The following is a 13,451-nucleotide window of genomic DNA, read 5'->3' as shown; positions in this document are numbered from 1 at the left end:
TGGGAGTTAATATTTAGCAAGTTTAGGGATTTAAACAAGGGAGCTGAGTGTTGTCTGAAAGCAGAGTTAGTTATTATTCTGATAGCAGATTTTTGCTGTGTGATGATGGGCTTAAGGTGGTTTGCAGTGGTAGACCCCCATGCACAGATACCATAATTAAGATAGGGGTAGATTAGTGCATAATATAGTGAGAGGAGAGCAGAGTTAGGAACATAATATCTGATTTTGGAGAGTATACCAACTGTCTTAGAGACTTTCTTAGTTATGTGTTGAATGTGGGTGCTGAAGTTGAGTCTCTTGTCTAGGATTAGGCCAAGAAACTTCCCATCATTTTTATTACTGATGTTAATGTTGTCTATCTGTAGCTGAATTGCATTTGATGATTTGCTTCCAAATAAGATGTAGTAAGTCTTTTCGATGTTTAATGTTAGTTTGTTCGTTGACATCAATAAGTGGACTTTTTTTAATTCATTATTCACAACATTATTTAGTGTATGTGGGTTGAGGTCTGAATAGATAAGGGTAGTATCGTCAGCAAACAATATAGGTTTGAGAATATTAGAGACATTAGGCAGATCGTTTATATATATATAAGAAATAGAAGAGGTCCTAAGATACTGCCCTGTGGCACTCCAACGGTAATTGGTAGAGTGGAAGAAGTTGTATCATTGATGGTTACATATTGGTGTCTGTCACTAAGATAGGATCGGATGTAGTCAAGGACAAGGCCTCGGATTCCATAATGCTGGAGTTTAAGTAAGAGGTAGTTGTGATTAACAGTATCAAAGGCTTTTCTTAGATCAATGAAGAGTCCAATCGGAAACTCATTTTTGTCAAGGGCTGAGTAGATAACGTCAAGGAGACTAATGATTGCATCGTTGGTGCTCTTTTGGAACCGGAAGCCAAACTGGCAGGGGCTGAGTATGTCGAATTTTACGAGGTAGGAATAGAGCTGTTTGTAAACAATTTTTTCAAATAATTTTGATTGAATGGGTAGATTTGATATTGGTCTATAATTGTTTATGTCCGCCGAATTGCCTCCTTTATGGACTGGCGTTACTCTTGCTTTTTTGAGGATATCAGGGAAGGTGTGACACTCTATAGATTTGTTGAACAGTAGTGCTATGGGTGGGGCAAGGGCATGGGAGGCTCTCTTGTACACAATGGACGGAATTTCACTGGTGTTCCCTGCCTTGGTTTTTAGTGAGTGTATGATGGACATAACATCTGCCGGGCTGATTGGTGAAAGGAGAAGATAGTTTGGATAGCTGCCTGAGAGATATGTGTTAATATGTGTCTGAGTCTGTGGGATTTTACTGGCAAGATTAGCACCAACCGATGAAAAGAAACTATTAAATTCATTTGCCATTTCTAAATCAGTTGACGGTATATCCCCATCCTTTTAGAGTTTTATTTGGTTATGTGAGTGTTGTTTAGTTCCTAGGATACTAGAGATTGTTTTCCAAGTGCTTTTCATGTTGCCTTTTGCTTCATTGAATCTATTCACATAATATGCAAGTTTTGTCTTTCTTATGATACTGGTAAGCATTGATGAGTACCTTTTAGCTACTTCCTTTGAAACTAGGCTAATCCTAAGTTTCTTTTCATATTCATGTTTCTTGTTGATTGAGTTGAGAATGCCACTTGTGAGCCATGGATTGTTTAATCTTTTGTCAGTTACTTGCTTTTTAAGAAGGGGACAATGAAGGTTGTAGAGGCTTAAAGTTTTGGAGAGGAAGAGGTTAGCTAATGAATTTATATCATGGGTATTATTGAATTCAGAATCCCAGTTAATATTATGAAGTGCATCTGTAAGATTGCCTAAAGCTGATTCACTGTGTAGCCTAAATGAAAGTTTCTTGCTTTTTGGTGGTGTTATGTCCATGTTCGCCGTGAGAAAGGTAGGATAGTGGTCAGTTGTTCTGTCATAGATTATACCAGATACAAGGAGAGCTGTTATGTTTGTCCATATGTGGTCCAAGGTAGTGGCTGATGTTTGAGTGACTCGGGTAGGTTTGGTGATTGTGGGGATTAGCATACAGGAGTTCATGCTGTTAAGGAAATAGTCAACTTGAGAGCAATTTTGTTGACCCAGGTCAATATTAAAGTCTCCTCCCAGAATGATGTGGTTTTTGTTGAGATTGTTGTTTATAATAAGATTCCTTAGGTTGTCTGAGAAAGAAGCTATGTTAGTATTGGGAAATCTATAGATGGCTCCAATAGTCAAAGAGGTTTTAAGGGATTTAATTGTAAACTGAGCAAAAGTATATTCACAGTAGTCATCTCTGTCATTAATAACACTGTTGCAGTATCTCGGTAATATATAGCTGTGCCACCACCTTTTTTATTAGGCCTACAGTTATGAATTGGCTTTATAACCAGCTAAGTTGTAGAGTTGGGTATAGTCTTTATTTAGCCAAGTTTCTGTTAAAATAATGAAAGATAAGTTAGTACCTAGTGCTGTGAGTAATGCATTTAAATCGTCAAAATGTTTACCAAGTGATCTAACATTTTGGTTGTAAACTGATAGACAGGTGCTATTTTGGAGTTTGTTTTTAGCCTGGTGTGCTGTGAAATACTTGCAATAATGATGATCAATGTGCTGGTTGGTGTAGATATGAGACAGAAGATTTTGATCAGGATCAATATCAGTGTGCATAGAGATGCAGAGGGATCACGATACAAGATACACGATAAAGCAAAACACAAGAATAAGAGCAAATACAATAAAATAGTAACAATTTAGAAGTAAAATAAAGATCCAATAGATAGCCAGGGAGGACACAAAAGTTACATAAAATAAAACACAAAAAATCAGTAGAGACTGACAATATAAATGTAAAATAAAAAATAGTAAGAAAAATAATAATCATAAAAAAAAAATGATCTTGAAGATAATTTGCTTAGTAATGGTTAATTAAAATCCTATAATTGGTATGAACCTAAGAAAACAGTGAGCTCAAATAGATAATTCCGAGAGAAAAAAAGAAAAGAAAAAAAAGATGACATGTAAATCTAATTAAATCTTGAAATTTACTCTAATATAAATCTAAGTGTAAAAATAAACAGGGTGAGAGTATATTCATGTGGAAGTTTTACTAAGATACTGAGGTAGATGCTTATATAAACAATTATACTGTTAATTAATTCCAATAAATGATTACAAGAAACAAATACCACGTTACTTTAAGTAACAGGGTAATAAAAAGCCCTAGGTTTAGTGACAAGGGGATTAACTAAGACCAAATAATTAAGAGTATAAAACAGGCAAAGATGACAAACAAAAATTAAATAAAAATAAAAAATAAAAACCTTTGGAAAGGAAAGGCAGAGCTTTATTCAATCTTAAAAGTCAAGTATGGCTCTGAGACTGCAGTACAATCAGTGACATTGGTCGCAGTGACTTGTAGTTGATTAGGCTACTGGTCACCATTTGCCACTGAAGCCTCATGAGCTAAACTTCAGCTCTAAATGATGATATCGACATCAGCCTCTGTTGATATTTGGTCAGCTGCATTCCCAAGTATTTTTCACTGGAGTTCTATTTTCAGCTGACAATTTATTATTTTTCTGTTTGAATGATTTATTTTCAGGCATAGGCCTCCTCAGGTTTAATACTGGGCCTGTGAACAACTTGCCTCCTGCGGAATTTAACAGGTTAATTCCTTGATATTTGGTTGGACTAATGATGTATTTATAGTAGTAATCTACACCTATCATAATTCCTATGTCTGAGAGGTGATCAGAGTTCATGTTGGTGACGTGGCAGTATACAGTATATCCCATGTTTAAGGGAAAATTCCACTATAATCTCGTTTTCTTTGAAGGAGTTATTAAATAAATTTTATGTTAGTATTGGTTAATAAGTTAGTACAAGAACAGCAGCTCAATTATCTTCATATTGTAACTAAGATTATTAAAGTAGGTCCGTTTTTTCTGGCAACTAGTACCAAATTTAACATATACTGGTTTAACCAATAAACTGCGTATGGCGTATATATACGCCATGAGTAACATGTACTACGGTGTGCGCATGGCATATATATATACGCCATAGGGTGCCAGGCACGATTCAAATGGCCCGCAGCTACACGGTATTCACATCAGCTTCCTCATGGCTCTTGTAAACAGACGCCATGTTTAAAGAAAATCGTGGGCAATATTCTCCGGTGTGAGAGCCACAGTACTGTTGGAGCAACCAAAGCTGGTGCATGCAGCATGAGCTAACAGCATTGCTATTCAGCTTGTGACCACAGCATTGCCTAAAAATGTCAAAATAAATATGTAACTGCAATTATTTAGCGATGACAATATTACAGATGACTTCTGACTGTGATAAAAATGACCTGGATTGTTATAATTAGAGCTGTGTGGGAGTAGTAATGCTGAGGGAGGGAGGGGCGGAGATTACTGACTGTGTGGCCACCTGTTATTGTCTGCATTCACCATACCAGCTCAGTGGTTTTCTATGGTAAACGCAAATATAGATACATATATATAATGTGTGTATAAGTGTAATAAGAAGCAAATGGATTACGTTGGGAGGAAAAAATTGGGTGACGGAGGTGGCGTCGTCTGCATGACTTGTCTAGCTGGCTGTGTAGAGGGTGTCCACTATGCACCCTACAAGCTTAGGTGTACAGTTACGGTGCATACAACATGTAGATACTTATATATAATGTGTGTATATAGTGTAATAACACCTCAAACAGTGTTGTTGGTGGAGAAATTTTAATACGCCTGACCTTGAATGAGTAAGGGAAGCAGCCGCCAGCTGACTGTGTGTGTAGCGATGTCTCTTAATGACTGAACTATATTAGTTTAGTTGTACAGTTGTGGTGAACAAAACATGTAGATACTTATATATAACGTGTGTATATAGTGTAATAACTACAAAACTATTTGTTTATTGTCTTATGAACATAATAATTGAACCAATAATACGAACACAATACTTTTGAGTATAGCGTGATTCACACGCAGGCGATGAGTCACAATAACGTGGGTAAAGTATGTAGACCAGACCACACACTAGAAGGTGAAGGGATGACGACGTTTCGGTCCGTCCTGGAGCATTCTCAAGTCGATTTGACTTGAGAATGGTCCAGGACGGACCGAAATGTCGTCGTCCCTTCACCTAATAGTGTGTGGTCTGGTCAACATGATTCACACATTTTATTATATAAATCTATCACACTACACACTATTGAATAATATTACTGCAAAAAACTAAGAAAAAATCAATCAGACATTCAAATAATTAGGTAATAATATATTTGTGGCAACTCCCACAGTGATGCTGACCACCTCTGATGACCGCTCTGTCAACGTCCACATTTTGCAAGACTTTCTCGGCCTATTGCACCCAAAATATGTCACCTACGATTTTTTGCCTTGCTCAGGGAACACAAATTAACATTTTTAGAAGACGAAAAAAAATTTAATTTTTTTTTCTGGCACACAGGAGTGTAAATCTCCTCAGGACCCCTTAGCAGCTTAAGGGTTAAGGCCAAATATTAAAGTTTGGTCTTTATAATCAAGGATAGCCAGAAATTAGGTTAGTCACGATCAAATTATAATTTATGGCAGCAAGTGGACTGCCACAATTCCTAGCCTAACTCAACCAATCTCAATTAATAATTAAGTGACTGTCTCAAAAACTGCCAGGTTATAAAATCTAATGTATAAAATAACAATAGTAGGCCACAGCCAGTTACCCAAAGAATTAACCCACATACCTGAAACATAGATACAAATATTCATGTTCTAGATTCATGAAACAGTTACGGACATACTTACGAATGTTTTTCTTCTTAGCACCTTCCAAGCGGTTACATCGGTATTCAGGTACGCATTTAAGAAGGAAAATCTTCGTAAGTATGATCCATTGCGCTTCGGTTGCAGTCGACCACTCGTAGCTTTACATAATCTGGATATAACTCAATTTTTTTCTACTACTACACACCATGGAGGATCAATTTTATAATAAACAAAACATTTTAGAAGGAGAGCTTCGTCAAGGGGCGTCCTTCATGTTAACTATATTTGCATTCTCTGCTTGAAACATGTAGTAAATATGCCTTTTATGATAGCAGAATTAGTTTTATAATAGCAAGATATTATACCAGTAGTTATTAATTTAAGTAAATAATCACTGGTGAACAAGAAATATACGAGAAGGTGAAGATCCTTCTCAATATTAGAGAAGGTGAATAATGAGAGAAGGTGAGAGTGGGAGCATTTACTATCATCAAATGCCCCTGTTCACTTAGTGATAAGTATAGCTTGGGGGGTGTACCTTAGCTATACATACCCTAAATATGAGAGGTGAAATCTCATATTTAGCAACTAAATCTCTCATATTTAGTAATTACTAATTTAGTAATTACATATTTAGCAATTACTAAATATGAGAGATGATGATGGGAGCATTTACTATCACCAAATGTCCCTGTTCACCTAGTAATAATTGTAGCTAGGGGGTGTACCTTAGCTATACATACCCCATTTTAATTTATTTTGTTTGCTTTTATTTTGAAATTAAATCTGGGCGAGACATAAAAGAAAAATATGCTGCACAAATGATCTTAAGTAAGGATAAGGGTAAACACTTCAAAAACTTTTCTCATTTGAATACTTAAGCTTATAATTCTGACTATATTTATTTATTTATTTATTTATTTATTTATTTATTTATATACAAGAAGGTACATTGGATTTGTGAGGATAGATAGCATGGTATTTTCATTCTTGTAAAGCCACTAGTATGTGCAACATTTTGGGTCAGGTCCTTAATCTTGCAGATAATTTTAAGTAGGTAAATTCTAGCAGAATTTCTAAAAGGATAATAGATACATTGCAAGAAAAAAATGAGATGAGAGAGATTAGCAGGTATATTAAAGTAGATAAATGGAATATTATGTCTTATTAAAAAAAAAGAGAGGAGGACGTAGAGGTCAAAGACCTCTTCTTGTTACACAATTTGTCTGTGTAACAATAAGTAATTATCAAAATATGGGAAGGCTATGTAGCAGTAAGGCAGTGAGGTGAGGCAGCTACTTATTTGAGGAATGCTTATTTTATTTCATTTACCTTATAAGCTGAGGCAGCTTATTTTATTTAAGGAATACTCAGTTGATTCCTGTACATTTAGCATGGAAAAAAATTGTGTCCAAGACCTCTTCCTGTTACATAATATAGCTGTGTGTAACAATAATTATCAAAAGAAGGCACCAAGCCGGGAAGGCTATGAAGCAGCATTGTGTGTAACAATAAACCAATTTTTTTTAACAGATAATGCACCTGTGAGTAAAACAAATCCTGTTAGCTATAAAAATATTGATTCAGTTATTTAAATAATAAAATATAGTGAAACAAATAATTATGGGTTGTTTATCCTATTTTTTCTAATGTATATCCAAAGAAGTGAAAAATTGAGACATACTGCACAATTTAATGATTCACAAGAAATATTAATAACATTGTTGTCTTCTAGTTTGTGGTTCGGTAAACATTACTAACATTACATATCAATATGAGATCTTAATGATCTATAATTAACATTTATGATTTAATGAGAATAATACTGGTAATACATATGAAAGATCACAGTGTAGATCATAAAACTAGCTACAAGCTCATCCAACATCTTACCTCACAGGACGGCCAGTCATACATGGAATCAGGAGAGAATAAGAAATGTAAGGCTGTTCTATTATCAACTATCCACTGGCAAAGTCTGAGTACAACACAAGAATATCTTCCAATATTCCTAAGGTGTATGAAGTAATTACAGAGCTCAAAGTACCTCTTACCATTTGATCTGAAGTCACTGATAACAGGACAATCACAGATATAGTGTTGGAGAGTATGTCCTCCCAAGTAGGACTGAAAAGAGATGTTTTTTCACCAAGAGGGTTATAAACCCATGGAACCGCCTACCCGCTGAAGCCGTAAATGCCAAAATCAAGCTAGAAAATATAATTAGGACAATTGGCTGGACTTAGCATGCCCCCGGCTTTTTGTCCTTGTCGAGGCCACTAGATAGTTAGTGGCCCTTGGGAAAAGTTAGGTAAATATATACATAAATAAAATACCATTGCTTCTCAAATCCTGGGAGCGACAAGGAAGGAACACTATCTCTTAGAATTGCGTAGGTAAATCAAAAATGTATAATACTTGTTTACTACAATATCGGTGCTGACTGTTACAAGTTGAAAAAACATAGATTTACTTCGAAATATACTGATTATATAAGAAAATTCTACGTAAATAAGTGGCAAGTGCATCACGGATAAGCTCCGATATGCCAGCGTCATGATTGGCTACAGCTGTAAGATAAAAAATATTACTTTCTCTCTGATTGGCCAAACTTAAAGCCCTAGTGACATCTAGCGAGACATAAGTGAACTACTGTATTGTACTTAAAGATCTTCATACATACACTTTTCTGAATCGCTCTTTGGCACGTTCTTAGCCGGTACTTAGAAACCTTCATAGCACATATACTTACAAAGAAATACATCGAACTTCGTGAATCTAAGTCCAGGTCACCGGGAGCTACGGCTCATAACATCTATAACAATCCAGTACTAACAGCAGCTTTGGAGTGGGCACATCTGTTATAGGAGGTTGTGCCAAGATGACCAAACATAATTTGTGAATATAATTTTGCAATATAAAGTGTGTATATATATTATATAAACAAATTCATAAAAAATAGCACTATTCCATTCTGCACATTCTTGTATACTATAATTTTCTGCCAACCCTCAGATGTGGGTAGGACAACTTAGGCTAGAATTGAACTATATAATGCGCAACCTAGCCTCATCTATTTTTTTCTGCTAACCGACTTGAGTAGGATTATTACTCAACTAGCACTGTACTAAAGGATGTACAGCCATTTAAAATTGTGCAGACCTAATCTAGGGTGGGAATTATTAATTACGCGAATTGTGCTTACCATAATAAATTATTATTTTATTTGATTGTGTTTCATCTCTGAGTGCTTCACGAGTATCACTATTCCAACCAAAGGCGAAAATGAAGGATTAACCCGAGGTGCATCTTGTAGTGGCACCGAGTATCAACCAAATCTTTTACATATTTAATATTTATTCTGTATGCCAACCTCTACGTGAGGTAGGAGAATATAGACAAGTGAAGGAAAATTGAATATTAAGCTATCACCACAAAAGTTGTTCCAACTATATGAACATGTAACCCAGCTATATCAGTAATAGACATATACGTCCCACAAGGCTCGAACCCATAGCCAACATGGCTACACCAGAAAGGTAGAGAATCTTGATAGACCTTAAAAGCCACCTGACAAGGCTACTCCATAAATGAAACAGTTGCTCAAGTTAATATCATGATGCTAGAAATCTCCACAAATGTGGCTAAATAAAAATTCGAACAAGTAAAAAAATGTTTGGGTCGTACATAGGTGTATAAAATCTGGCCTAGCCAACTATGAAGACAAAATTCAGGCTAGGTTAGATCACTATAACAAGGTCCTTGCACCAGAGGCCATTTTTGCAGAATAGGATCCCCTTTGCAGCATATTCACTCTAAAGCAAGCACCCAGAATATCAGATGAAATGGAGGATCTGGATTAATATTAGGCTGAACCTCTATTCGGATTAGATCCCATCACTGAATCAGTTATAGAGTTTACAGCCTCATCCATTACTACTACTGGACCATTAGGGGAGGAGGGGGGAAAAGGTCATATATAATTATACCAGATGGGGGGGAGGGTACAGCCTCATCCAACACAGCTTGTTTAGATCTTGGTCTATGTGCATTGGAAGGGAGTATAGACAGCGGTCTCTGTGTGTTGTATGGGTATACACCGATACAACACACAGAGACCACTGTCTATACTCCCTTCCAATGCACATAGACCAAGATCTAAAGAATCTGTGTTTTGCAATGGAGTATAGACGGTAGTGTCTGTGTGTTGTAAAGGAGTATATATAATAAACGTCAGTGAATAATTTAAGAATGCGAGTAGAGGATGAGCGTCTGATATTAAGTGACATGAAATGAGTTGTCGATACTTTGGTGACCTGACGTGACGCTGGCAGGACATCGTGACCTCACTTGAGTTACAACAGTCATCAGTGGTGGTCGTACTTCATTGATTCTCCTGGAAGAATGAAGAATATAGTTTCCTGTATTAGTGGTTTAGCGAAGGCTACTTGTTTGTAAGTGTGAGGAAGCTATTGGGGACATAGTACACCATTTCTCTATGATTTGGATATATTAAAAGGCAACTTGGAAGTGAGTGTTGGTCGCACTTTTGTGGAACTCTAATTGCAAGCGCCTTCAAGAGGAAAAATGGAAGTAAGCTGGCTTTTCTATTACGGAGTCTGCTCGGCGACTCCGTGTACTTGTGAAGCAGGCCTATATTGATTTTTGTGGGATGCCTGGGTGAGCGCCAAGTTGAAGGCCAGGGAGTGAGCGCCATGTTGAAGGCCAAGGAGTGAGCGCCATGTTGAAGGCCAAGGAGTGAGCGCCATGTTGAAGGCCAGGGAGTGAGCGCCCTACGTCATAGATACCTGCGGTAAGCCTGTTTAACCGTTTGTTAGTTTAGCTACCAGTGTTTGTTCGTGTGCCCAGCGATCATAGTGAACATATGTATATGTAGGGTAATGATTTTATTGAGCTGTTGAGCTAAAATAGGTAATTTATGTTGAGAGGACACGCTGGTTGGAACAGTGGTATGTCCGCTCTAGATGGAGGTAAAGTGTCGACTGAGGGGATGGAGTCCACTCCAGCGTCGCGGCCGGGTGGAAGCTCCCAGTGGCGTGTCAAGACATGTTTCCAGCTTAGATTCGTCCAGGATGGGGGAATACCCACACCAGTTGGATGGCGTGGTGCTGCGTCGGAAGGCGGGATTTAATACTGGGATATTAGTTCATTCTTTATGTTCTGTGTTTGTTTGCATGTAGGCCTCTCCTAACCACTCCACATACTTCGGTTACCTTGTTGCGTTGTGCAGGCTCCTGAGTCAGGTTAGGTCTGCGCTGGTGGGTTTTGCCGGGTTCTTACGGCATGGTTGTCCTTCTCCCTTGTCGGCTCGTGGTTGCCGGGTTGTAGACCTGCTCGGACGAAGAGGTCCTTGATGGACTTACCTCGCCTCCACGCAATCATTGGTGGATTTTGTGGGAAATTCTCGCAAGAAGGTTGGTCACTGTATGTCTCCCTCATCCAGGTCCATTCGTCTGAGAGTTTGTGTTTTAGTTTCCAAGCAAAACCAGGAAAGAACAGGGTAGGGATGATCCATCTCCTATCCTCCAACTGTGGGGCTGGGGGCTTGAAAAGTTGTTATCTGGTTGATACCTGGTTGATACCTGGTTGATGGGGTTCCGGGAGTTCTTCTACTCCCCAAGCCCGGCCCGAGGCCAGGCTCGACTTGTGAGAGTTTAGTCCACCAGGCTGTTGCTTGGAGCGGCCCGCAGGCCCACATACCCACCACAGCCCGGTTGGTCCGGCACTCCTTGGAGGAATAAATCTAGTTTCCTCTTGAAAATGTCCACGGTTGTTCCGGCAATATTTCTTATGCTTGCTGGGAGGACGTTGAACAACCGCGGACCTCTGATGTTTGTACAGTGTTCTCTGATTGTGCCTATGGCACCTCTGCTCTTCACTGGTTCTATTCTACATTTTCTTCCATGTCGTTCACTCCAGTACGTTGTTATTTTACTGTGTAGATTTGGTACTTGGCCCTCCAGTATCTTCCAGGTGTATATTATTTGATATCTCTCTCGTCTTCTTTCTAGTGAGTACATTTGGAGGGCTTTGAGACGATCCCAATAATTTAGGTGCTTTATTGCGTCTATGCGTGCCGTATATGTTCTCTGTATTCCCTCTATTTCGGCAATCTCTCCTGCTCTGAAGGGGGAAGTGAGTACTGAGCAGTACTAAAGACGGGACAACACAAGTGACTTGAAGAGTACAACCATTGTGATGGGATCCCTGGATTTGAAAGTTCTCGTAATCCATCCTATAATTTTTCTGGCTGTCGCAATATTTGCTTGGTTATGCTCCTTAAACGTTAGGTCGTCAGCATGACGACCAACTATGGTCGAACAATGGAGCAAACTATGCGGGTCTTCCCGCATAGTTTCTCGTGGGCGTGGTTCAGCATTTCCTCAGGGTAACCTCTGTGCTTAAACATCTCCCACAGGTTGCCTGGCTGCGGGTAGAGGGTTTCGTTCTTGCTGTTTATTCTTTTAAGGCGTAATCCTAGGGAGAAGGGTAATGATTGCTTTAGGGCTTGCGGATGGCATATGTCGAACTTCAAGTATGTGTGAAGGTTCGTAGGTTTGTAATATGCCTTAGTGTTCAGGTGTCGGGTTGTTTCTTCCACGTACACCGTGGTGTCCAGGAAATTTATTGTGGTGTCGTCGTGTTCTAAATTTCTGTGGAGAGTGTTCGCCCAAGCAAAGAAACCTTCTAGACGTGGGAGTCCGCTTACCATGATTCCAAAGATATCGTCTATATATCTTTTGTACACTACTAGGGCGTCTTCTCTGTGGGATCTGTCCCCTTTCAAAAACTACGTGCATAAAGATGTCAGCAATAGCTACGCTACTGGACGCTCCTAATGACAGTACCCTTCGTCTGTCTATATGCCTTACCATCGAATTGAATGAGGCATATCCCCATTACACGGAGTATGGCTTCCTCCAATAACTGCCTGTGAGGCGGCCTCCATACCCCTGCTTCTCGTAGTTGTTGTGTAATTTTGTGTTTGTTTTCATCAAAAAATGTTGCTGCCACTTTGGCTGCCTCTCTCTCTGTGGTATGCTCGAGTAGAGCCACATCCATTGAGAAAAGGCAGTCTATGCTTTATAACATATATGTTATATATATATGTTTTTATGTTATAAATATAACATAAAAATTAAGAACAGGCATGTCGTTACTCTATAATGTAAAGACAAAATGAAATAAGCAGGTGCTGAGAATAAAGAGCTAGCTGAGAAACATCCACCTGATAGACAGAGCGTATATCAGTTAGTTGTTCACAGCTTGAGAGCACAAGATATTCTAACTTCAATGACTGGTTCAAGCCCAGACATCGACTAAGTAGAGGGCGCTGAGGTGCAGAGGTCCAGGTGTGCAGTCGGCAGGTCACCAATCAGAAGAAGGCAGGCTGGGAATGGTAGTTTGCTGGTTGATGACGGTGGCGAGCCGGCATGGAGGGAGTGTGGAGTAGGGGGGAGTTTAGGGTACGTTTGCCTCCTGGTCAAAACGTTTTGTGCTACTGGTAGACGTATCTTGAAGGTAGCATCTTATTGTCGTATGTATATAAGTAACTTTACATAGGAAAGAGCAGGCTCAATCTCTCTTGAAAGAGATTATCGTCACAATATATATATATATATTTAAATATATATATATATATATATATATATATATATATATATATATAT

The sequence above is a fragment of the Procambarus clarkii genome, chromosome 24, assembly GCF_040958095.1.
Source record: "Procambarus clarkii isolate CNS0578487 chromosome 24, FALCON_Pclarkii_2.0, whole genome shotgun sequence".
NCBI lineage: Eukaryota > Metazoa > Arthropoda > Malacostraca > Decapoda > Cambaridae > Procambarus > Procambarus clarkii.
The sequence above is the reverse complement of the archived record's forward strand: the minus strand, read 5'-3'. Positions refer to the sequence as shown.